Raw genomic sequence first — 27,824 nt, 5'->3', positions numbered from 1 at the left:
ATTACATCACTGAGCGCTCCTTTGGGTGGCCATTGTTTTGTCCCATGTAAGTATCCCTCCAGGAGGGCCAATTTCCTCCCATACACATAACCGTGGCAGATTAAACGGGCTTCTCCCCTCCGCCAGGGCAGGGACTGATGTGCCTGGGAAATCTCTAAGGAATACGCTAATTAAATAATGAACAATAACTAACAAACAAAATTAGTAATAGTGCTAAAATTTATTGCAAAGCGCCGCCGGACACAGGGGTCCGTCCCTATAGGAAAAGGAACTAGGAAACGTAACAATATAAGTAACGTTTGTATAAAACTGCTACAGGCTACTGCTTGTGGTTCATTATATCACACGGCCCCGGGTGGGAGAGCTGAACTTTATTTTAGGTGCTCGGAGTGCAGAATGAGAGTATCAGAGGATATGTCAAACACTGTATAGATAGACACTTTCTTAATAATCCTGCCAACCTCACCCACATCACCCATCTATCGCATCTGGAAGGTGTCACACCCTCGTAGTCAGGTGTCAGTCACAGCTTATATACACACTTGTGAGAATGCTCCAAGCCATGACAAGCTGTCACCGAACATTTACTGATCAATTGCAAATTACATAGTACATCGGTGTCTGCAGCAGCTGTGAGGGGGCTGTCGGGGGATCACTCTCCAAACAGCGAGGCTTATTTTATCCAGGAACAAAAATACTAAATTCTAGGAATATGGCAAATCTTATCATATACTGTGAGAATGCCGTAGTTCCAGAGGGGATGCTCAGGGATAGGGGGAGGAACACTCACTGGAACGCCGATCCTCAGATGCCTGCATCAGAACGGATACGAACATGTTCGCCGGGACTCTGAAGAAGGCGCTCAAGTCGCCGCCGCTGCCGGAATAAGATACCACTAGCGACAATTAGTCGACGGTTCATGTCGACATATCATCCGGGTAGACAAGATGACTGTCGACAAGTCATACCACACCCGTGGGTTAATCTGGCTCAACGGACCATAGTGACCAACCATTACTGTCCAGTAGGCGGTTACTTGAAATGGGTTCTGAGCAAACTAACGGTGTAATGTGGCCGGCGTATAGATTATCTTCCCAGACTGTAAATGGGATATAGGGTCTGATTCTGAGATGGGAGAAAAGCTAAAAAGCAAGTAACTTTATTTAGAACAATCCACGCTGCAATGCAGGGGGAGCAAATACATGTATTATGTCTGCATGCAGGGTAAATAATGGCTGCTTTTGCATGAAGCCCACAGATACTGGGCGGCTTTATTAGTACACGTAGATCTGAGTTTAAAAACATCGCTCCCAAATCAACTCACTCTGGGGGTCACTCCGAGTTGATCGTAGCTGTGCTAAATTTAGCACAGCTACGATCATTAACACTGACATGCGGGGGGACGCCCAGCACAGGGCTAGTCTGCCCCGCATGTCAGTGCCGCCCCCCCCCCCCGCAGAAGTGCAAAGGCATCGCACAGCGGCGATGCCTTTGCACTTCAAGAGTAGCTCCCGACCAGCGCAGCTTTAGCGTGCTGGCCGTGAGCTACTCATCGCTCCCCGGCCCCCCCAACGGTCTGACTACACCTGCGTTGGCTGGACCGCTCCCCCTAAACAGCGGCTTAACGCCGCCGTCCAGTCCCATCCCGCACAGCGACCGCCTCTGCCTCAGAGGCAATCGCTAGGCAACGACGGCTTCCATGCGCCGGCGCACTGCGGTGCCGGCGCATGCGCAATTCTGACCCGAGCGCTGCGAGAAACTGCAGCGATCATTCAGGTCGGAATGATGCCCTCTGACCATTACAATTGCCCCCTGCACCCCTTTTGCCTTTCATATAAGCACTGACACAGGTTGCAAGTGCCGGGAACAAGCCTGGGCAATTGCAGAGTGGTTGACCCGAGACTTTTTTAACCCAGGTCTGACCCTTTCAGACATAAGCTAGACCCAGGTGGACTTGCGTGCCCTGGCAATATCCCGGATTTCTGCTAATGTCTGAAAGGGGTATGACTTGCTCTCATCTCTGCCCCATACCGTAGAGTTACCTGCACCAGTGCACGCAGCGGTGCAGAGCAAATACTGTGAGAACCAGTTATTCCAAGAAGGACAACATGGAGTCTGCCTACTTTCTATTGGCTGGAAGATTATTAAACAGATGATGGTCACTGATTTACAACGCAGCCAAACAACGCACAAGTTATCTTTGCACCCAGAGCTCTAATGAAAGATGTAACACTCGGGGAACGGAAGAATTAGTTGTGCCCCCAAGACCTCAACTGTAACCAAACCTTGGTCATTCTTCGGCACCAAGTATAGAACCCAAACCGTGCGACACTATTTATCTTCCTCTCCATACAGCTTTGCCCAGAGACAGCGTCACATGATGTCACCGCCATGTGAGACGCGAGCCCTCCTTTCGCGCTAGGTTGATAAAAGAAGGTGTTAATCAGCTAAAAGTTGGAGAATCAGCTTCAGATGTTATATTTAGGAACCACGTAAGGAAGTGGCAGGAGTTCAGGAACGTGTCGGATTTTACACAAACGGTTAATTAGCTCATTAATAAAAACGCACGACCGAAATAGGAGAGAAATGTTGCTACCGTATGGAATATTTATCCTTTCCCAGCCAACTAATGCAAACCTGTAATTAAACATTTGCATTTGTTGACAGACCACAAAGTGGAACAAAATAGACAACATACCAAGTTTTCACGTAGGAGGCCATACATGAGAGCGATACATGGCTATTACACGGAATTACATCAACTGAAGTAACTTTCCTCGTGTTTGTGTTTGTTTTCATAAGAAGTGCGATATGTAAACGATCCACAGCAGTCCATTTATGCAGTAACAGGGACAGACGTTCAAAGAAATATGGCAGTGTGCGCTGAGGTTGAACTAATTCAGAGTATACAGAGCCCTTGTACATGCTAAATATATATTTTTAGGATAACTGACAATCAGTTTATTCAAGTGCCACGTGCAGAGCACATCTGTGGACAACTTATAGGTCTGAACTTGTGTCTACTAATCACCGGCGGGGCTCACAAGATGGCAGCTCAAGGAGCATCTGACCGGAAACGGTTTCACGCTGCGCTACAGTAGATCTGGGACTCAAACTATTAAAGGATTATTTTATGCGTGGCGCTAGATATGTGATATATGATTAAATGAATGCAATGTACCTGAGAGGACTGGCACAATTAACGGCCAGGGGAAGCCACCTTCACCAGACTCTAAAGGGGCCAACACAGTAACACAGGGTGCGATTCTGGCTATGAACGATTTTAGCTTAACGATTTCCCTTGAAGCTCCCTAGTGTCCACAACAAACGATATTGACGATACACACACTGAACGATTTTGGCTATACAGTGGGCTGGAATGTCAGGGGTGGGTGGGATAATCATTATCGTTGGTTCTGGACTCGGTGCATGCACAGCCTATTTTTCCAGCGATGACAATATGCAGGAACGCGCATCGTTCATCGTTGGTTGTATATACACGGTACGTTATGCACTAATTTTTTTAATGCTATAGACTATATAGTTCATTTCGTTAGCTAGAATCGTATCGTGTGTATGCGACTTAAGGGGTAAATCTAATCAGGAGCAAGTCGGGTCCTGCGAGCCATTTTCACGGCGAACTTGCGCTAACAATTACAGTTGCAATCCAATTCCAAACTTGCACTGATTTTCTATATGAAAGTTGCATCTGTGGTGTGCAGCCCTGAGCAGGGGAAGAGGTAGGAGAAAATCCTAATATTAAGGTGAAAATGTCAGGACACAACGCAGGTCCTCTGGTACATCCCCCCTAATGGATAATCTGGCACTTGGAGGGGCTAAAACAGCATAATACAGTACAGTGAATGTAGTCTTTTCCTTCTATTAGTCCTTCCTCCGGTATATGGACCATAAGGAAAACAGGAAAACAACAATAGTACAATATTGCAAATAGCATGTAAATAAGGGGATATCCCCTTGAAGAAGTCCTACCAAAGCTACTACAGGACGAAACGCGTTGGTTACATGCTATATTCTCCCATAAGGATCTCAGATAAGCTTTTAAACTTGTGTTCATTGTACGGGTTCATTCTGTATTTATGTTTTTTTGGGTGTAGATTATAAATAAAAAAATTTTTTATCATACTATGGGCATCTTCTCCCTTTGCTGGGAGACTATGTTTTGGTTTTAAGGTCCCTAGCTATCCATCTGGAAGGAGGTGAAGAAAATATAAAGAACCCATTACATGTGAGGAACACATGTCCTGAGGGTATTATTATATTATTACCTTAGGCTGTGGGTAACATCTACTATTTACCTGACACCGGGTGTGTTATTCAACTTTTTGTCTGCACAGAATTTTTAGCTACACTGCTATTCTACATGAGCACGGCTTATACACATGCTGTGTGCAATATTGCACTATTGTCGTTTTCCTGTTTTCCTTATGGTCCATATACCGGGTTCCTAGGAGAGACGGAGGAAGAACTAATAGGAGGAAAAGACTACACTACATGCTTGAACTTTATTTTGGTCTGGTACGCATAATCTTCATATCTTGCATTGGATATTATTTGCACAGAAGGCACAGATTAGTGTGTGTGTGTGTATATATATATATATATATGTGTGTGTGTGTGTGTGTGTGTGTGTGTGTGTGTGTGTGTGTGTGTGTGTAAGTGTAAGTGTGTGTATATATATATATATATATATATATATATATATACACACACACACACACACACATATAAGCCTTTACTCACTGACTGAGTCATCACTAATTCTCTTCCCGATGTGTTGGGAAGATGAAATGTAACACAAGTATTCTGCAGTGGGAAATAAGAAGGCTACAAAATTAGATTTTTTATAAACCTCCCCTAAACGTCCCATAATGACGTCATTACCAATGCGTGGCTTGCGTTGTGTGAACGATAACGCATAAATGGACAATCGGATCAAAATATGGATTGTGCCTCCAGTGTGTAGAATTTAATCAACTACAAAAATGGTTCTGTCACTTTTTACCGTCTCTGCTAAGGGTGCTCCTCGGGTAACGCCAAGAACCATGGATTGATATTTACTTACATTACGACTTCTCAGATTTACATCTCTATAGACTTACCAAACAATGAACACTCATTTATATTTACAACCGTGAAAATCAAGATCAGAAACTTCTGTGCGAAGAACGGGTAGAGCGCTAGATTATATTATATTATATTATATTATATATATATATAGGAAATCACGACAGCACTCAAAGCCTATGTATATAAAGCAAAAAATGGTGGTGCAAGGCAGCAATAAATATAAAACACTCACTTCTCCAGCGATGCAGAAAAAGTAGACAAGCCAGCACTCACGTGTAGATGAAAGAAAAGCAGGATTTATTCCTTAACCAAACGGCATGGTGAAGTACAGCAAATACAGCCCGACAGCTCTTTCAACCGACTGGTCTTCCTCAGGGGCTAACCGCACTGTTGTCAGAACACGGCTTATATTTCGTTTTCTGACAACAGTGCGGTTAGCCCCTGCTTTTCTTTCATCTACACGTGAGTGCAGACTTGTCTACTTTTTCTGCATCGCTGGAGAAGTGAGTGTTATATATATATATATATATAATCCCACGGGACTCAGACGCATTACATACATCAAAACATGGTACATGGGCATTAAAAAACATACAGCAATAATTGCAATAATTAGGTACAACTAAATTAGAGCACACAATAAGCATACTCCAGGCTTGCTGAGGACATTTTGAGTAATAACTTCCATGGGCCATATATTCCAACCGTGAAAGGTACCAAGTGAGGCAGCCATCTTGGTCGCACTACGTAGGTTTACCCTGGTCGGAATAGGCTATGCCTATAAGAGAGGACACAAAATGGGTGGACACAAAAATAAGAATTTACTCACCGGTAATTCTATTTCTCGTAGTCCGTAGTGGATGCTGGGAACTCCGTAAGGACCATGGGGAATAGCGGGCTCCGAAGGAGGCTGGGCACTCTAGAAAGATTTATGACTACCCGGTGTGCACTGGCTCCTCCCACCATGACCCTCCTCCAAGCCTCAGTTAGGACACTGTGCCCGGACGAGCTGACATAATAAGGAAGGATTTAGAATCCCGGGTAAGACTCTTATTAGCCACACCGTACAACTCGTGATACTATATCCAGTTTGACAGTATGAAAACAACTGAGCCTCTCAACAGATGGCTCAACAATAACCCTTTAGTTAACAATAACTATTAACAAGTATTGCAGACAATCCGCACTTGGGATGGGCGCCCAGCATCCACTACGGACTACGAGAAATAGAATTACCGGTGAGTAAATTCTTATTTTCTCTGACGTCCTAGTGGATGCTGGGAACTCCGTAAGGACCATGGGGATTATACCAAAGCTCCCAAACGGGCGGGAGAGTGCGGATGACTCTGTAGCACCGAATGAGAGAACTCCAGGTCCTCCTAAGCCAGGGTATCAAATTTGTAGAATTTTGCAAACGTGTTTGCCCCTGACCAAGTAGCTGCTCGGCAAAGTTGTAAAGCCGAGACCCCTCGGGCAGCCGCCCAAGATGAGCCCACCTTCCTTGTGGAATGGGCATTTACAGATTTTGGCTGTGGCAGGCCTGCCACAGAATGTGCAAGCTGAATTGTACTACAAATCCAGCGAGCAATAGACTGCTTAGAAGCAGGAGCACCCAGCTTGTTGGGTGCATACAGGATAAACAGCGAGTCAGAGTTTCTGACTCCAGCCGTCCTGGAAACATATATTTTCAGGGCCATGACAACGTCTAGCAACTTGGAGTCCTCCAATTCACTAGTAGCCGCCGGCATCACAATAGGCTGGTTCAGGTGAAACGCTGACACCACCTTAGGGAGAAATTGGGGACGAGTCCTCAATTCTGCCCTATCCATATGGAAAATCAGATAAGGGCTTTTACATGATAAAGCCGCCAATTCTGACACTCGCCTGGCTGAAGCCAAGGCCAATACCATGACCACTTTCCACGTGAGATATTTCAGATCCACGGTTTTTAGTGGCTCAAACCAATGTGATTTTAAGAAACTCAACATCACGTTGAGATCCCAAGGTGCCACAGGAGGCACAAACGGGGGCTGAATATGCAGCACTCCTTTCACAAATGTCTGAACTTCAGGTACTGAAGCCAGTTCTTTTTGAAAGAAAATCGACAGAGCCGAGATCTGTACTTTAATGGAGCCTAGTTTTAGGCCCATATTCACTCCTGCTTGCAGGAAATGCAGAAATCGACCTAGTTGAAATTCCTCTGTTGGGGCCTTTTTGGCCTTGCACCATGCAACATATTTCCGCCATATGCGGTGATAACGCTTTGCCGTAACATCTTTCCTGGCCTTAATAAGCGTAGGAATGACTTCTTCCGGAATACCCTTTTCCTTTAGGATCCGGTGTTCAACCGCCATGCCGTCAAACGCAGCCGCGGTAAGTCTTGGAACAGACAGGGCCCCTGCTGTAGCAGGTCCTGTCTGAGCGGTAGAGGCCACGGGTCCTCTGAGATCATCTCTTGAAGTTCCGGGTACCACGCTCGTCTTGGCCAATCCGGAACCACGAGAATTGTGTTTACTCCTCGCTTTCTTATTATTCTCAATACCTTTGGTATGAGAGGCAGAGGAGGGAACACATAAACCGACTGGTACACCCACGGTGTCACTAGAGCGTCCACAGCTATCGCCTGAGGGTCCCTTGACCTGGCGCAATATCTTTTTAACTTTTTGTTGAGACGGGACGCCATCATGTCCACCTGTGGTTTTTCCCAACGGTTTACCAGCATCTGGAAGACTTCTGGATGAAGTCCCCACTCTCCCGGGTGGAGGTCGTGTCTGCTGAGGAAGTCTGCTTCCCAGTTGTCCACTCCCGGAATGAACACTGCTGACAGTGCTAGTACATGATTCTCCGCCCATCGGAGAATTCTTGTGGCTTCTGCCATCGCCATCCTGCTTCTTGTGCCGCCCTGTCGATTTACATGGGCGACTGCCGTGATGTTGTCTGACTGGATCAGCACCGGCTGGTGTAGGAGCAGGGATTTTGCTTGACTTAGGGCATTGTAGATGGCCCTTAGTTCCAGAATATTTATGTGAAGGGAAGTCTCCTGACTCGACCATAGTCCTTGGAAGTTTCTTCCCTGTGTGACTGCCCCCCAGCCTCGAAGGCTGGCATCCGTGGTCACCAGGACCCAGTCCTGTATGCCGAACCTGCGGCCCTCTAGAAGATGGGCACTCTGCAGCCACCACAGTAGAGACACCCTGGTTCTTGGAGACAGGGTTATTAAGCGATGCATCTGAAGATGCGATCCGGACCACTGGTCCAACAGGTCCCACTGAAAGATTCTGGCATGGAACCTGCCGAAGGGAATTGCTTCGTAAGAAGCCACCATCTTTCCCAGGACCCGCGTGCAGCGATGCACTGATACCTGTTTTGGTTTCAGGAGGTCTCTGACTAGAGATGACAACTCCCTGGCTTTCTCCTCCGGGAGAAACACTTTCTTCTGGACTGTATCCAGAATCATACCCAGGAACAGTAGCCGTGTAGTCGGAACCAGCTGTGACTTTGGGATATTCAGAATCCAGCCGTGCTGGTGCAGCACCTCCTGAGATAGTGCTACTCCCACCAACAACTGTTCCTTGGACCTCGCTTTTATTAGGAGATCGTCCAAGTACGGGATAATTAAAACTCCCTTTATTCGAAGGAGTATCATCATTTCCGCCATAACCTTGGTAAATACCCTCGGTGCCGTGGACAGTCCAAACGGCAGCGTCTGGAATTGGTAATGGCAATCCTGTACCACAAATCTGAGGTACTCCTGGTGAGGATGGTAAATGGGGACATGCAAGAAAGCATCCTTGATGTCCAGGGATACCATGTAATCCCCCTCGTCCAGGCTTGCAATAACCGCCCTGAGCGATTCCATCTTGAACTTGAATTTTTTTATGTATGTGTTCAAGGATTTCAAATTTAAAATGGGTCTCACCGAACTGTCCGGTTTCGGTACCACAAATAGTGTGGAATAGTAACCCCGGCCTTGTTGAAGTAGGGGTACCTTGATTATCACCTGCTGGGAATACAGCTTGTGAATTGCCGCTAGCACCGCTTCCCTGTCTGAGGGAGCAATCGGCAAGGCAGATTTTAGGAACCGGTGGGGTGGAGACGCCTCGAATTCCAGTTTGTACCCCTGAGATACTATTTGAAGGATCCAGGGATCCACCTGTGAGCGAGCCCACTGAGCGCTCAAATTCTTGAGGCGGCCCCCCACCGTACCTGGCTCCGCCTGTGGAGCCCCACCGTCATGCGGCGGACTTGGAAGAAGAAGCGGGGGAGGACTTTTGCTCCTGGGAACCTGCTGTTTGTTGCAGCCTTTTTCCCCTACCTCTGCCTCTGGACAGAAAAGACCCGCCTTTTCCACGCCTGTTTTTCTGGGTCCGAAAGGACTGAACCTGATAAAACGGTGCCTTCTTAGGCTGTGAGGGGACATGGGGTAAAAATGCTGACTTCCCAGACGTTGCTGTGGAAACTAGGTCCGAGAGACCATCCCCAAATAATTCCTCACCCTTATATGGCAACACTTCCATGTGCCTTTTAGAATCTGCATCTCCTGTCCACTGGCGAGTCCATAAGCCTCTCCTAGCAGAAATGGACAATGCACTTACTTTAGATGCCAGTCGGCAGATTTCCCTCTGTGCATCTCTCATATATAAGACTGAGTCTTTTATATGGTCTATGGTTAACAGGATCGTGTCTCTGTCTAATGTGTCAATATTTTCTGACAGTTTATCTGACCACGCAGCGGCAGCACTGCACATCCAAGCTGACGCAATAGCTGGCCTAAGTATAATGCCTGAGTGTGTATATACAGACTTCAGGATCGCCTCCTGCTTTCTATCAGCAGGTTCCTTGAGGGCGGCCGTATCCGGAGACGGTAGTGCCACCTTTTTAGACAAACGTGTGAGCGCTTTATCCACCCTAGGAGGTGTTTCCCAACGTGACCTATCCTCTGGCGGGAAAGGGAACGCCATTAGTACCTTCTTAGGAATTACCAATTTTTTATCAGGGAAAGCCCACGCTTCTTCACACACTTCATTTAATTCATCTGATGGGGGAAAAACTACGGGTAGTTTTTTCTCCCCAAACATAATACCCTTTTTAGTGGTACCTGTATTTATATCAGAAATGTGTAACACCTCTTTCATTGCCTCAATCATGCAGTGAATGGCCTTAGTGGGCATCAGGTTAGACTCATCGTCGTCGACACTGGTGTCAGTATCAGTGTCGACATCTGGGTCTGCGGTTTCTGAGGTAGCGGGCGTTTTAGAGCCCCTGATGACCTGTGCGACGCCTGGACAGGCACGAGCTGAGAAGTCGGCTGTCCCACATTTGGCATGTCGTCAAATTTCTTATGTAAGGAGTCTATACGTGCACTCATTTCTTTCCATAAGCTCAACCACTCAGGTGTCTGCCCCGCAGGGGGTGACATCCCTTCTAAAGGCATCTGCTCCGCCTCCACATCATTATCCTCATCAAACATGTCGACACAGCCGTACCGACACACCGCACACACACAAGGAATGCTCCAACTGAGGACAGGACCCACAAAAGCCCTTTGGGGGGACAGAGTGAGAGTATGCCAGCACACACCAGAGCGCTATATAATGCAGGGACTAACTGAGTTATGTCCCCTATAGCTGCTTTTTTTATATAATTTATACTGCGCCTAAATTTAGTGCCCCCCCTCTCTGTTTTTACCCTTTTCCTGCAGGGGAGAGCCAGGGAGCTTCCTTCCAGCGGATCTGTGAAGGAGAAATGGCGCCAGTGTGCTGTGGGAGATAGCTCCGCCCCTTTTCCGCGGACTATTCTCCCGCTTTTTTCTATATTCTGGCAGGGGTATTTTCCACATATATAGCCTCTGGGGCTATATATTGTGGTATTTTTGCCAGCCAGGGTGTTATTATTGCTTCTCAGGGCGCCCCCCCCCAGCGCCCTGCACCCTCAGTGACCGGAGTGTGAAGTGTGTGTGAGGAGCAATGGCGCACAGCTGCAGTGCTGTGCGCTACCTTGGTGAAGACTGATGTCTTCTGCCGCCGATTTTCCGGACCTCTTCTTGCTTCTGGCTCTGTAAGGGGGACGGCGGCGCGGCTCCGGGACCGAACACCAAGGACTGGGCCTGCGGTCGATCCCTCTGGAGCTAATGGTGTCCAGTAGCCTAAGAAGCCCAATCCGGCTGCAAGCAGGCGAGTTCGCTTCTTCTCCCCTTAGTCCCTCGCTGCAGTGAGCCTGTTGCCAGCAGGTCTCACTGAAAATAAAAAACCTAAATCTATACTTTCTTTCTAAGGGCTCAGGAGAGCCCCTAGTGTGCATCCAACCTCGGCCGGGCACAAAATCTAACTAAGGCTTGGAGGAGGGTCATGGTGGGAGGAGCCAGTGCACACCAGGTAGTCATAAATCTTTCTAGAGTGCCCAGCCTCCTTCGGAGCCCGCTATTCCCCATGGTCCTTACGGAGTTCCCAGCATCCACTAGGACGTCAGAGAAATGGGTGGCTGTAGTGTCCTAACGGTGGGGTAATAATAGTCAGGTCCATGTATTTTTCATCCTATCCACGAGCGTATTAGGTGAGGCAGCCATGTTGGGCGCACTACGGAAGTTATGCTGTGGGAGAATTGCCATTTACAGACCTGAGGCACGTATGGGACAACTGACGTGTGTGTAGTATAGTATGATATAGCCTGTATGAGTAGATCCACGTGAGGTCATCCTGCCCACAGGGGAAACACCCGAGGCAGCCATCTAAGGCGCACTGCGTAGACTGAGGGTGTGCAACCAGTGGAGGTACAGCTTACCCTCATAGCATACAGTGGGGACGGAAGTGCAAGGTAAAGAAACAGCGAACAGCGCGACTTCCGGGGGTCGAGGGAAGATATTATGGGGCTTACAGTAAAAGCAAATAACATAGCGCAGGTAGGGATCTGCAGTGTTGCTGCGGTCCCAAGGAAGAGATCGCCTGTCCATTGCCAGGGAGCACAGGAGCCTCTGTGGCCCACACTTACTGCCACAGCGCGGTGGGGTGTATAGCAGTAGCTGATGTGGGACAGGTACGTGGAGGTGTAGATGAAGTGGGTTAGGTAATCAGAGGTGTAAATGACGTGGGACAGGTATGTGGGGGTGTAAATGACATGGTACAATTATGTGGAGATGTATATGACGTGGGATAGGTATGTAAGGGGTGTAAATAAAATTGGACAGGTACGTGGAGGTGTAAGTGAAGACGTGGGACAGGTACATGGAAGTGTAAATGACGAGGGACAGGTACGTGGAGGTTGTAAGCAACGTGGGACAGGTACGCGGAGGTGTAAGTAACGTGGGGCAGGTACGTGGAGGTTGTAAGCGACGTGTGACAGGTACGTGGGGGTGTAAATTAAGTGGGACAGGTACTTGCAGGTGTGACACAGGACAGGTACTTGGAGATGTAAGTGACACAGGACAGGTACGCGAGGTGTAAGTCATGTGGGACAAGTACGTGTAGGTGTAAGTGACATTTGACAGGTACGTGGAGGTGTAGGTGATGTGGGACAGGTACGTGGAGGTGTAGGTGACGTGGGACAGGTACGTGGAGGTGGAAGTGACGTGGGACAGGTACGTGGAGGTGGAAGTGACGTGGGACAGGTACGTGGAGGTGGAAGTGACGTGGGACAGGTACGTGGAGGTGGAAGTGACGTGGGACAGGTACGTGGAGGTGTAAGTGATGTGGGACAGGTACGTGGAGGTGTAAGTGATGTGGGACAGGTACGTGGAGGTGGAGGTGATGTGGGACAGGTACGTGGAGGTGGAGGTGATGTGGGACAGGTACGTGGAGGTGTAGGTGATGTGGGACAGGTACGTGGAGGTGTAGGTGATGTGGGACAGGTACGTGGAGGTGTAGGTGATGTGGGACAGGTACGTGGAGGAGTAGGTGATGTGGGACAGGTACGTGGAGGTGGAAGTGATGTGGGACAGGTACGTGGAGGTGGAAGTGATGTGGGACAGGTACGTGGAGGTGGAAGTGATGTGGGACAGGTACGTGGAGGTGTAAGTGAAGACGTGGGACAGGTACATGGAAGTGTAAATGACGAAGGACAGGTACGTGGAGGTTGTAAGCGACGTGGGACAGGTACGTGGAGGTTGTAAGCGACGTGGGACAGGTACGTGGAGGTTGTAAGCGACGTGGGACAGGTACGTGGAGGTTGTAAGCGACGTGGGACAGGTACGTGGAGGTTGTAAGCGACGTGGGACAGGTACGTGGAGGTTGTAAGCGACGTGGGACAGGCACGTGGGGGTGTAAATTACGTGGGACAGGTACGTGGAGGTGTAAGTGATGTGGGACAGGTACGTGGAGGTGTAAGTGATGTGGGACAGGTACGTGGAGGTGTAAGTGATGTGGGACAGGTACGTGGAGGTGTAAGTGATGTGGGACAGGTACGTGGAGGTGTAGGTGATGTGGGACAGGTACGTGGAGGTGTAAGTGATGTGGGACAATTACGTGGAGGTGTAAGTGAAGACGTGGGACAGGTACATGGAAGTGTAAATGACGAGGGACAGGTACGTGGAGGTTGTAAGCGACGTGGGACAGGCACGTGGGGGTGTAAATTATAGTGATGAGCACCGGAAATTTTTCGGGTTTTGTGTTTTGGTTTTGGGTTCGGTTCCGCGGCCGTGTTTTGGGTTCGAACGCGTTTTGGCAAAACATCACCGATTTTTTTTTGTCGGATTCGGGTGTGTTTTGGATTCGGGTGTTTTTTTCAAAAAACCCTAAAAAACAGCTTAAATCATAGAATTTGGGGGTCATTTTGATCCCATAGTATTATTAACCTCAATAACCATAATTTCCACTCATTTTCAGTCTATTCTGAACACCTCACACCTCACAATATTATTTTTAGTCCTAAAATTTGCACCGAGGTCGCTGTGTGACTAAGCTAAGCGACCCAAGTGGCCGACACAAACACCTGGCCCATCTAGGAGTGTCACTGCAGTGTCACGCAGGATGGCCCTTCCAAAAAACACCCCCCAAACAGCACATGACGCAAAGAAAAATGAAAGAAAAAAGAGGTGCAAGATGGAATTGTCCTTGGGCCCTCCCACCCACCCTTATGTTGTATAAACAGGACATGCACACTTTAACCAACCCATCATTTCAGTGACAGGGTCTGCCACACGACTGTGACTGAAATGACGGGTTGGTTTGGACCCCCACCAAAAAAGAAGCAATTAATCTCTCCTTGCACAAACTGGCTCTACAGAGGCAAGATGTCCACCTCATCATCATCCTCCGATATATCACCGTGTACATCCTCCTCCTCACAGATTATCAATTCGTCCCCACTGGAATCCACCATCTCAGCTCCCTGTGTACTACTTTGTGGAGGCAATTGCTGCTGGTCAATGTCTCCACGGAGGAATTGATTATAATTCATTTTAATGAACATCGTCTTCTCCACATTTTCTGGATGTAACCTCGTACGCCGATTGCTGACAAGGTGAGCGGCGGCACTAAACACTCTTTCGGAGTACACACTTGTGGGAGGGCAACTTAGGTAGAATAAAGCCAGTTTGTGCAAGGGCCTCCAAATTGCCTCTTTTTCCTGCCAGTATAAGTACGGACTGTCTGACGTGCCTACTTGGATGCGGTCACTCATATAATCCTCCACCATTCTTTCAATGGGGAGAGAATCATATGCAGTGACAGTAGACGACATGTCCGTAATCGTTGTCAGGTCCTTCAGTCCGGACCAGATGTCAGCATCAGCAGTCGCTCCAGACTGCCCTGCATCACCGCCAGCGGGTGGGCTCGGAATTCTGAGCCTTTTCCTCGCACCCCCAGTTGCGAGAGAATGTGAAGGAGGAGATGTTGACAGGTCGCGTTCCGCTTGACTTGACAATTTTGTCACCAGCAGTTCTTTGAACCCCAGCAGACTTGTGTCTGCCGGAAAGAGAGATCCAAGGTAGGTTTTAAATCTAGGATCGAGCACGGTGGCCAAAATGTAGTGCTCTGATTTCAACAGATTGACCACCCGTGAATCCTTGTTAAGCGAATTAAGGGCTCCATCCACAAGTCCCACATGCCTAGCGGAATCGCTCTGTGTTAGCTCCTCCTAAAATGTCTCCAGCTTCTTCTGCAAAAGCCTGATGAGGGGAATGACCTGACTCAGGCTGGCAGTGTCTGAACTGACTTCACGTGTGGCAAGTTCAAAAGGTTGCAGAACCTTGCACAACGTTGAAATCATTCTCCACTGCGCTTGAGACAGGTGCATTCCACCTCCTATATCGTGCTCAGTTGTATAGGCTTGAATGGCCTTTTGCTGCTCCTCCAACCTCTGAAGCATATAGAGCGTTGAATTCCACCTCGTTACCACTTCTTGCTTCAGATGATGGAAGGGCAGGTTCAGGCGTTTTTGGTGGTGCTTCAGTCTTCTGTACGTGGTGCCTGTACGCCGAAAGTGTCCCGCAATTCTTCTGGCCACCGACAACCTCTCTTGCACGCCCCTCTCGTTTTTTAAATAATTCTGCACCACCAAATTCAAGGTATGTGCAAAACATGGGACGTGCTGGAATTTGCCCATATTTAATGCACACACAATATTGCTGGCGTTGTCCGATGCCACAAATCCACAGGAGAGTCCAATTGGGGTAAGCCATTCTGCGATGATCTTCCTCAGTTGCCGTAAGAGGTTTTTAGCTGTGTGCGTATTCTGGAAAGCGGTGATACAAAGCGTAGCCTGCCTAGGAAAGAGTTGGCGTTTGCGAGATGCTGCTACTGGTGCCGCCGCTGCTGTTCTTGCGGCGGGAGTCCATACATCTACCCAGTGGGCTGTCACAGTCATCTAGTCCTGAGCCTTCCCTGCTCCACTTGTCCACATGTCCGTGGTTAAGTGGACATTGGGTACAACTGCATTTTTTAGGACACTGGTGAGTCTTTTTCTGAGGTCTGTGTACATTTTCGGTATCGCCTGCCTAGAGAAATGGAACCTAGATGGTATTTGGTACCGGGGACACAGTACCTCCAACAAGTCTCTAGTTGCCTCTGCAGTAATGATGGATACCGGAACCACGTTTCTCACCGCCCAGGATGCCAAGGCCTCAGTTATCCGCTTTGCAGCAGGATGACTGCTGTGATATTTCATCTTCCTCGCAAAGGACTGTTGGACAGTCAATTGCTTGGTGGAAGTAGTAAAAGTGTGCTTACGAGTACGACTTCCCCTCTGGGATGACCATCGACTCCCAGCAGCAACAACAGCAGCGCCAGCCGCAGTAGGCGTTACACGCAAGGATGCATCGGAGGAATCCCAGGCAGGAGAGGACTCGTCAGAATTGCCAGTGACATGGCCTGCAGGACTATTGGCATTCCTGGGGAAGGAGGAAATTGACACTGAGGGAGTTGGTGGGGTGGTTTGCGTGAGCTTGGTTACAAGAGGAAGGGATTTACTGGTCAGTGGACTGCTTCCGCTGTCGCCCAAAGTTTTTGAACTTGTCACTGACTTATGATGAATGCGCTGCAGGTGACGTATAAGGGAGGATGTTCCGAGGTGGTTAACGTCCTTAACTCTACTTATTACAGCTTGACAAAGGCAACACACGGCTTGACAAATGTTGTCCGCATTTCTGTTGAAATACTTCAACACCGAAGAGCTGATTTTTTTGGTATTTTCACCAGGCATGTCAATGGCCCTATTCCTCCCACGGACAACAGGTGTCTCCCCGGGTGCCTGACTTAAACAAACCACCTCACCATCAGAATCCTCCTGGTCAATTTCCTCCCCAGCGCCAGCAACACCCATATCCTCCTCATCCTGGTGTACTTCAACACTGACATCTTCAATCTAACTATCAGGAACTGGACTGCGGGTGCTCCTTCCAGCACTTGCAGGGGTCGTGCAAATGGTGGAAGGCGCATGCTCTTCACGTCCAGTGTTGGGAAGGTCAGGCATCGCAAACGACACAATTGGACTCTCCTTGTGGATTTGTGATTTCGAAGAACGCACAGTTCTTTGCTGTGCTTTTGCCAGCTTGAGTCTTTTCATTTTTCTAGCGAGAGGCTGAGTGCTTCCATCCTCATGTTAAGCTGAACCACTAGCCATGAACATAGGCCAGGGCCTCAGCCGTTCCTTGCCACTCCGTGTGGTAAATGGCATATTGGCAAGTTTACGCTTCTCCTCCGACAATTTTATTTTAGATTTTTGAGTCCTTTTTTTACTGATATTTGGTGTTTTGGATTTTACATGCTCTGTACTATGACATTGGGCATCGGCCTTGGCAGACGACGTTGCTGGCATTTCATCGTCTCGGCCATGACTAGTGGCAGCAGCTTCAGCACGAGTTGGAAGTCGATCTTGATCTTTCCCTATTTTTGGAACCTCAACATTTTTGTTCTCCATATTTTAATAGGCACAACTAAAAGGCACCTCAGGTAAACAATGGAGATGGATGGATACTAGTATACTTATGGATTGACGAGCGACTGCCGACACAGAGGTAGCTACAGCCGTGGACTACCGTACTGCGTCTGCTGCTAATATAGACTGGATGATAATGATATAAAAAATATATATATATATCACTACTGCAGCCGGACAGGTATATATTATATAATGACGGACCTGCTGGACACTGTCAGCTCAGCACTGCAGACTCCTAAAGTAAGCTACTAGTATCAAGAAGATAGAAAAAAAAAAAAAAAACACCACAGGTAGGTGGTATACAATTATGGATGGACGAGCGACTGCCGACACAGAGGTAGCTACAGCCGTGGACTACCGTACTGCGTCTGCTGCTAATATAGACTGGATGATAATGATATAAAAAATATATATATATATCACTACTGCAGCCGGACAGGTATATATTATATAATGACGGACCTGCTGGACACTGTCAGCAGAATGCGTTTAAAGAATAAAAACACCACACGACGAGTGTTTAACTTTTTCAGGCAGACAATCACAATATACTGGTGGTCAGTCACACTGGCACTGGCACTCTGGCAGCAAAAGTGTGCACTGTTAAAATATGTACTCCTGCTATAACTGCTCCCCAGTCTCCCCCACAATTAAGCTGTGTGAGCAGTGAGCACTCAGCACAGTCAGATATACAGTATTACATAGATGATGCAGCACACTGAGGGCACACTGAGGCTGAGCACAGATATGGTATGTGACTGTGTCACACTGTGTATCGTTTTTTTTCAGGCAGAGAACGGATTAAACTGGTGGTCACTGGTCACACTATCAGCAAGTAGTACTCCGTCCTAATATGCTCCCCAAAATTAGTAAATCAAGTGTCACTCTCTACTCTCTCTCTAGTCTACAGTCTAAACGGAGAGGACGCCAGCCACGTCCTCTCCCTATCAATCTCAATGCACGTGTGAAAATGGCGGCGACGCGCGGCTCCTTATATAGAATCCGAGTCTCGCGATAGAATACGAGCCTCGCGAGAATCCGACAGCGGGATGATGACGTTCGGGCGCGCTCGGGTTAGCCGGGCAAGGCGGGAAGATCCGAGTCTGCCTCGGACCCGTGTAAAAAGCGTGAAGTTCGGGGGGGTTCGGATTCCGAGGAACCGAACCCGCTCATCTCTAGTAAATTACGTGGGAAAGGTACGCGGAGGTGTAAGTGACGTGGGGCAGTTAAGTGAGGTGTATGCGATGTAATTACGATAGACATTTTTCTGCACCCCAATATGCGGGAAAGAATTTCATATAATGAAAACACTTGCTGGCTATCATTTCTCAATCAAAAGCCAATTTAAAAAAAAACAAAAATCATCCATCTGACACCTTTCTCTGACGTCCTAAGTGGATGCTGGGGACTCCGTCAGGACCATGGGGATTAGCGGCTCCGCAGGAGACAGGGCACAAAAATAAAAGCTTTAGGACTAGGTGGTGTGCACTGGCTCCTCCCCCTATGACCCTCCTCCAAGCCTCAGTTAGGTTTTTGTGCCCGGCCGAGAAGGGTGCAATCTAGGTGGCTCTCCTAAAGAGCTGCTTAGAATAAAAGTTTGTTAGGTTTTTTATTTTCAGTGAGACCTGCTGGCAACAGGCTCACTGCATCGAGGGACTAAGGGGAGAAGAAGTGAACTCACCTGCGTGCAGGATGGATTGGCTTCTTAGGCTACTGGACACTAGCTCCAGAGGGACGATCACAGGTACAGCCTGGATGGGTCACCGAAGCCGCGCCGCCGGCCCCCTTACAGATGCTGAAGAGAGAAGAGGTCCAGAAATCGGCGGCTGAAGACTTCCCAGTCTTCTTAAGGTAGCGCACAGCACTGCAGCTGTGCGCCATTGCTCTCAGCACACTTCACACCGCGGTCACTGAGGGTGCAGGGCGCTGGGGGGGGCGCCCTGGGCAGCAATGTAATTACCTTTACTGGCTAAAAATACATCACATATAGTCCCTGGGCTATATGGATGTATTTAACCCCTGCCAGGATTACAGAAAAAAACGGGAGAAGAGCCCGCCGTGAAGGGGGCGGGGCCTATCTCCTCAGCACACAGCGCCATTTTTCCCACACAGATCCGCTGGTGGGAAGGCTCCCAGGCTCTCCCCTGCACTGCACTACAGAAACAGGGTTAAAACAGAGAGGGGGGGCATATTTTGGCGATATTAATATATATTAAGCTGCTATAAGGGAAAACACTTACTATAAGGTTGTCCCTGTATAATTATAGCGCCTTGGTGTGTGCTGGCAAACTCTCCCTCTGTCTCCCCAAAGGGCTAGTGGGGTCCTGTCCTCTATCAGAGCATTCCCTGTGTGTGTGCTGTGTGTCGGTACGTGTGTGTCGACAGGTATGAGGACGATGTTAGTGGAGGCGGAGCAATTGCCTGTAATGGGATGTCACCCCCTAGGGAGTCGACACCGGAATGGATGGCTTTATTTATGGAATTACGTGATAGTGTCAACACGCTACAAGGTCGGTTGACGATATGAGACGGCCGGCAAACCAATTAGTACCTGTCCAGGCGTCTCAAACACCGTCAGGGGCTTTAAAACGCCCATTACCTCAGTCGGTCGACATAGACACAGACACGGACACCGACTCCAGTGTCGACGGTGAAGAAACAAACGTATTTTCCAGTAGGGCCACACGTTACATAATCACGGCAATGAAGGAGGCGTTACATATTCTGATACTACAAGTACCAAAAAAAATGAGTATTATGTGGGGTGTGAAAAAAACTACCTGTAGTTTTTCCTGAATCAGATAAATTTATTGAAGTGTGTGATGAAGCGTGGGTTACCCCCGATAGGAAGTGCTAATTTCAAAGAAGTTATTGGCATTATACCCTTTCCCGCCAGAGGTTAGGGCGCGCTGGGAAACACCCCCTAGGGTAGATAAGGCGCTCACACGCTTATCAAAACAAGTGGCGTTACCGTCTCCTGATACGGCCGCCCTCAAAGATCCAGCTGATAGGAGGCTGGAAAATACTCTAAAAAGTATATACACACATACTGATGTTATACTGCGACCAGCATCGCCCCAGCATGGATGTGCAGTGCTGGGGGGGTTTGGTCGGAATCTCTGACTGAAAATATTGATACCCTTGACAGGGACAGTATTTTATTGACTATAGTGCATTTAAAGGATGCATTTCTATATATGCGTGATGCACAGAGGGATATTTGCACTCTGGCATCAAGAGTAAGTGCGATGTCCATTTCTGCCAGAAGATGTTTATGGACACGACAGTGGTCAGGTGATGCGGTTTCCAAACGGCACATGGAAGTATTGCCGTATAAAGGGGAGGAGTTATTTGGGGTCGGTCTATCGGACCTGGTGGCCACGGCAACAGCTGGAAAATCCACCTTTTTTATCCCAAGTCACCTCTCAGCAGAAAAAGACACCGTCTTTTCAGCCTCAGTCCTTTCGTCCCCATAAGGGCAAGCGGGCAAAAGGCCAGTCATATCTGCCCCGGGGTAGAGGAAAGGGAAAAAGACTGCAGCAGGCAGCCCCTTCCCAGGAACAGAAGCCCTCCACCGCTTCTGCCAAGGCCTCAGCATGACGCTGGGGCCTTACAAGCGGACTCAGGTACGGTGGGGGGTCGTCTCAAGAGTTTCAGCGCGCAGTGGGCTCACTCGCAAGTGGACCCCTGGATCCTACAGGTAGTATCCCAGGGGTACAGATTGGAATTCGAGACGTCTCCCCCTCGCAGGTTCCTGAAGTCTGCTTTACCAACGTCTCCCTCCGACAGGGAGGCAGTATGGGAAGCAATTCACAAGCTGTATTCCCAGCAGGTGATAATAAGAGTACCCCTCCTACGACAGGGAAAGGGGTATTATTCCACACTATTTGTGGTACCGAAGCCAGATGGCTCGGTGAGACCTATTTTAAATCTGAAATCTTGTAACACTTACATACAAAGGTTCAAATTCAAGATGGAGTCACTCAGAGCAGTGATAGCGAACCTGGAAGAAGGGGACTATATGGTGTCCCTGGACATCAAGGATGCTTTCCTCCATGTCCAAATTTGCCCTTCTCACCAAGGGTACCTCAGGTTCGTAGTACAGAACTGTCACTATCAGTTTCAGACGCTGCCGTTTGGATTGTCCACGGCACCCCGGGTCTTTACCAAGGTAATGGCCGAAATGATGATTCTTCTTCGAAGAAAAGGCGTCTTAATTATCCCTTACTTGGACGATCTCCTGATAAGGGCAAAGTCCAGGGAACAGTTGGAGGTCGGAGTAGCACTATCTTGGATACTGCTACAACAGCACGGGTGGATTCTAAATATTCCAAAATCGCAGCTGATCCCGACGACACGTCTGCTGTTCCTAGGGATGATTCTGGACACAGTCCAGAAAAAGGTGTTTCTCCCGGAGGAGAAAGCCAGGGAGTTATCCGAGCTAGTCAGGAACCTCCTAAAACCAGGAAAAGTGTCAGTGCATTATTGCACAAGGGTCCTGGGAAAAATGGTGGCTTCCTACGAAGCGATTCCATTCGGCAGATTTCACGCAAGAACTTTTCAGTGGGATCTGCTGGACAAATGGTCCGGATCGCATCTTCAGATGCATCAGCGGATAACCCTGTCTCCAAGGACAAGGGTGTCTCTTCTGTGGTGGCTGCAGAGTGCTCATCTACTAGAGGGCCGCAGATTCGGCATTCAGGACTGGGTCCTGGTGACCACGGATGCCAGCCTGAGGGGCTGGGGAGCAGTCACACAGGGAAAAAATTTCCAGGGAGTGTGGTCAAGTCTGGAGACTTCACTTCACATAAACATACTGGAGTTAAGGGCAATTTACAATGCTCTAAGCCTAGCAAGACCTCTGCTTCAAGGTCAACCGGTGCTGATCCAGTCGGACAACATCACGGCAGTCGCCCACGTAAACAGACAGGGCGGCACAAGAAGCAGGAGGGCAATGGCAGAAGCTGCAAGGATTTTCCGCTGGGCGGAAAATCATGTGATAGCACTGTCAGCAGTGTTCACGATCTCCACCCGGGAGAGTGGGGACTTCATCCGGAAGTCTTCCACATGATTGTGAACCGTTGGGAAAGACCAAAGGTGGACATGATGGCGTCCCGCCTCAACAAAAAACTGGACAGGTATTGCGCCAGGTCAATGGACCCTCAGGCAATAGCTGTGGACGCTCTGGTAACACCGTGGGTGTACCAGTCAGTGTATGTGTTCCCTCCTCTGCCTCTCATACCCAAGGTACTGAGAATTATAAGACGGAGAGGAGTAAGAACTATACTTGTGGCTCCGGATTGGCCAAGAAGGACTTGGTTCCCGGACCTTCAAGAGATGCTCACAGAGGACCCATGGCCTCTGCCGCTAAGAAGGGACTTGCTTCAGCAAGGACCCTGTCTGTTCCAAGACTTACCGCGGCTGCGTTTGACGGCATGGCGGTTGAACGCCGGATTCTAAGGGAAAAAGGCATTACGGAAGAAGTCATACCTACCCTGGTCAAAGCCAGGAAGGAGGTGACCGCACAACATTATCACCGCATTTGGCGAAAATATGTTGTGTGGTGTGAGGCCAGGAAGGCCCCTACGGAGGAATTTCAACTCGGTCGATTCCTGCATTTCCTGCAAACAGGAGTGTCTATGTGCCTCAAATTGGGGTCCATTAAGGTTCAAATTTCGGCCCTGTTGATTTTCTTCCAGAAAGAATTGGCTTCAGTTCCTGAAGTCCAGACATTCGTCAAGGGAGTACTGCATATATAACCCCCTTTTGTGCCTCCAGTGGCACCGTGGGATCTCAACGTAGTTCTGGGATTCCTCAAATCACATTGGTTTGAACCGCTCAAATCTGTGGATTTGAAATATCTCACATGGAAAGTGACCATGCTGTTGGCCCTGGCCTCGGCCAGGCGAGTGTCAGAATTGGCGGCTTTGTCTCACAAAAGCCCATATCTGATTTTCCATTCGGACAGGGCAGAACTGCGGACTCGTCCCAAGTTTCTCCCTAAGGTGGTGTCAGCGTTTCACCTGAACCAACCTATTGTGGTGCCTGCGGCTACTAGGGACTTGGAGGACTCCAAGTTGCTAGACGTTGTCAGGGCCCTGAAAACATATGTTTTCAGGACGGCTGGAGTCAGGAAAACTGACTCGCTGTTTATCCTGTATGCACCCAACAAGCTGGGTGCTCCTGCTTCTAAGCAGACGATTGCTCGTTGGATTTGTAGTACAATTCAGCTTGCACATTCTGTGGCAGGCCTGCCACAGCCAAAATCTGTAAATGCCCATTCCACAAGGAAGGTGGGCTCATCTTGGGCGGCTGCCCGAGGGGTCTCGGCTTTACAACTTTGCCGAGCTGCTACTTGGTCAGGGGCAAACACGTTTGCAAAATTCTACAAATTTGATACCCTGGCTGAGGAGGACCTGGAGTTCTCTCATTCGGTGCTGCAGAGTCATCCGCACTCTCCCGCCCGTTTGGGAGCTTTGGTATAATCCCCATGGTCCTGACGGAGTCCCCAGCATCCACTTAGGACGTCAGAGAAAATAAGAATTTACTTACCGATAATTCTATTTCTCGTAGTCCGTAGTGGATGCTGGGCGCCCATCCCAAGTGCGGATTGTCTGCAATACTTGTACATAGTTATTGTTACAAAAATCGGGTTATTATTGTTGTGAGCCATCTTTTCAGAGGCTCCTCTGTTATCATGCTGTTAACTGGGTTCAGATCACAAGTTGTACAGTGTGATTGGTGTGGCTGGTATGAGTCTTACCCGGGATTCAAAATCCTTCCTTATTGTGTACGCTCGTCCGGGCACAGTATCCTAACTGAGGCTTGGAGGAGGGTCATAGGGGGAGGAGCCAGTGCACACCACCTAGTCCTACAGCTTTTATTTTTGTGCCCTGTCTCCTGCGGAGCCGCTAATCCCCATGGTCCTGACGGAGTCCCCAGCATCCACTACGGACTACGAGAAATAGAATTATCGGTAAGTAAATTCTTATTTTTATAAACCTCCACTAGTTTCGTTATGGTCACTGACAGCCTCTATATGGCCCTGCTCTCCCAGCTGTCACTATTTTGGGGTCCAGGACAGTTTCCCCAATTTTTCACGCACTTCTACCAGGTCTCATCTAGCAGAAAAGTTACGTGATTTCGCCGCGACTACCGCAAATTGACATATCTAATTTGATCTTGCACGTCTCTGCTTTCTCAGGTGCACGCATTTGCACAACGTATGCAAGTTTGATGAGTCCGACTCGCTTTCACAAACTCACATTTAAGTGATTTGAGCCCTAAAATTCTAAACTCAAAATCCATTCAGGCAGGAACAATACAGATTGTGTGGCCTGCATTCATCGCAGCTTCACCCTGCTAGCGAAGACGCCAGTGCAGCAACTACTTGACATGATATATACGAAAAAAAGATTTTACTTACCGGTAAATCTATTTCTCGTAGTCCGTAGAGGATGCTGGGACTCCGTAAGGACCATGGGGATAGACGGGCTCCACAGGAGATAGGGCACTTTAAGAAAGCTTTGGATTCTGGGTGTGCACTGGCTCCTCCCTCTATGCCCCTCCTCCAGACCTCAGTTAGGGAAACTGTGCCCAGAGGAGATGGACAGTACGAGGAAGGATTTTTGTAAATCTAAGGGCGAGATTCATACCAGCCACACCAATCACACCGTATAACTTGTGATAAACTTACCCAGTTAACAGTATGAACAACAACATAGCCACGGTTCCACCGAAAAACTATAACATAACCCTTATGTAAGCAATAACTATATACAAGTCTTGCAGAAGAAGTCCGCACTTGGGACGGGCGCCCAGCATCCTCTACGGACTACGAGAAATAGATTTACCGGTAAGTAAAATCTTATTTTCTCTAACGTCCTAGAGGATGCTGGGACTCCGTAAGGACCATGGGGATTATACCAAAGCTCCCAAACGGGCGGGAGAGTGCGGATGACTCTGCAGCACCAATTGAGCAAACAGAAGGTCCTCCTCAGCCAGGGTATCAAACTTATAGAACTTTGCAAAGGTGTTTGACCCCGACCAAGTAGCTGCTCAGCACAACTGTAATGCCGAGACCCCTCGGGCAGCCGCCCAGGAAGAGCCCACCTTCCTAGTGGAATGGGCCTTAATCGATTTAGGCAATGGCAATCCTGCCGTAGAATGCGCCTGCTGAATCGTGTTACAGATCCAGCGAGCAATAGTCTGCTTTGAAGCAGGAGCGCCAACCTTGTTGGCCGCATACAGAACAAACAGAGCTTCAGTCTTCCTGATTCTAGCTGTTCTGGTCACATAAATCTTCAAAGCCCTGACCACATCCAGGGACTCGGAATCCTCTAAGTCCCGTGTAGCCACAGGCACGACAATAGGTTGGTTCACATGAAAAGATGAGACCACTTTTGGCAGAAATTGAGGACGAGTCCTCAACTCTGCCCTATCCACGTGAAAAACCAAGTATGGGCTTTTATGTGATAAAGCCGGCAATTCTGAAACACGTGTCAAAGTCGAAAAATATCGTTATTCCCAATGCCTTGTACTAACCCCAATGCACATGCCCGCTGCGCGTGTATTCAGTCTGCCGTACGTGCACATGTCCGCAAATTGCGTACACTCGCTCCGGCGATTACGCGCCGTATATGCGTATTTACGGTAGAGTTTATGAGCTTGTAGCGGGCGTTTATAGCATAGTTAACGAATATAGTGCGTTTTGTAGATAATATTCCCTTTAATAATGTCTGCAAGTATGTTTAGTGTAAATGGTTCAGGGACTTGGGAATTCCTCTTTGCATGATACGAAGAGTCTGACAAAGGTTGAACAGTGGTGTCTAGTACCTAACTGAAGAGTATTTTAAAGGAAACATTCCGGTGTTGGTTAGGAAGAGATTAATCGCTCCTGCGTATAGTTATGTCTATAAGAAGTTTATGGACATTTACTGTATTTGCAGTTCATTATCCATGCGGCGGGAATCCTGAGGATACCTCCCACCTGGGCAGTTTGAAACAGTCACAGCCCACCTGTTCAAATCCACCTATGACCTTTTGTTATAATGAAGAGAGACATTCCTGTGTCCAATGAACAATGAGATTGTAGGGCCCTTTGTAGTGTACTGTATGTTGTGTATATAAAGGCCACTGTCCCCTAACCGGCCAGTACTCTCTCTCATCAACATTTATCTCTGATAATTGGAGGACTGGATCCGGTTGCGCTAGCGAGCGTTCTCCCGTATGGTATGTTTCTCTGTGGCCACTTTGTTACCCGTTTAATGTAAGCCATTCATTCTTATTCTATGTATTTGTGTTTGCGTTCTTTCGCTATTGTGTATATTTCTGTTTAGTTATTGTGTTTAGGTATTAATGTTAGGATTGTAGTGTATAAGCTGTAAACTGTATTTTTTTCCCCTTTTACATACTAAAATCATCTAGTAAGGTGTTGGAACCTTAACCAGTGTCTGTGTGTTTCACCCTTTATCACTAAGGGTTTCTGAGCATCTCAATCACTCAAACAGCTGGCTTAAATACTAAGGTTAATCAGTGTTATATCGTTACAGTATCACGGTATAAAGGTTTACAGTGTAAGCATATTCTTTTTAAGGTTTAAAAGGTTATTGTCTGTGTGTACGCTCGCTGTGTGTATTCCGTACACCCAGCGCAGCGTGTGTACGTAACTTACATACCACGTGCGAGGTCTTTGTACGCAAATAGCGTACAAAGTGCGTAGCACGTGCACGTGGTTTAGCGGCCAATACGGCTAACGGTAATAGTAAATAGCTTATGTTAAAAGGTAAATATTTAGCTTTATCACACGCCTTGCTGAAGCTAATGCCAACAACATGACCACTTTCCACGTGAGGTATTTCAACTCCACTGTTTTGAGTGGTTCAAACCAAGGTGACTTGAGGAAACGTAATACCACGTTAAGATCCCAAGGTGCCACCGGAGGTACAAAAGGAGGCTGAATATGCAGCACCCCCTTCACAAAAGTCTGTACTTCATGAAGAGAGGCCAATTCTCTTTGGAAAAAAAATGGATAAGGCCGAAATTTGGGCCTTTATGGACCCTAATTTTAGGCCCAAATTCACTCCTGATTGAAGGAAGTGAAGTTGACGGCCCAAATGGAACTCCTCCGTAGGAGCAGCTCTGGCCTCACACCAAGAAACATATTTTCGCCATATACGGTGATAATGTTTCAATGTCACGTCCTTCCTAGCCTTGATCAGGGTAGGAATGACCTCCTCCGGAATCCCCTTTTCCGATAGGATCCCGCGTTCAACCGCCATGCCGTCAAACGCAGCCGCGGTAAGTCTTGGAACAGACAGGGCCCCTGCTGCAGCAGGTCCTGCCTTAGAGGAAGAGGCCACGAATCT

At 48.2% G+C, this 27,824-nt stretch overlaps 1 protein-coding gene across 1 annotated transcript in view; it reads right to left on the bottom strand.

Moving 5' to 3' along the window:
* The window catches only part of IGSF11 (immunoglobulin superfamily member 11), a 423,226-nt gene that overhangs the window by 304,592 nt on the left and 90,810 nt on the right, over positions 1–27,824 (bottom strand). The gene's annotated exons all lie outside the window — the stretch shown is intronic.

This window comes from Pseudophryne corroboree, chromosome 2, assembly GCF_028390025.1.
Source record: "Pseudophryne corroboree isolate aPseCor3 chromosome 2, aPseCor3.hap2, whole genome shotgun sequence".
NCBI classification, from domain to species: Eukaryota; Metazoa; Chordata; class Amphibia; order Anura; family Myobatrachidae; genus Pseudophryne; species Pseudophryne corroboree.
The sequence above is the reverse complement of the archived record's forward strand: the minus strand, read 5'-3'. Positions and strand labels throughout refer to the sequence as shown.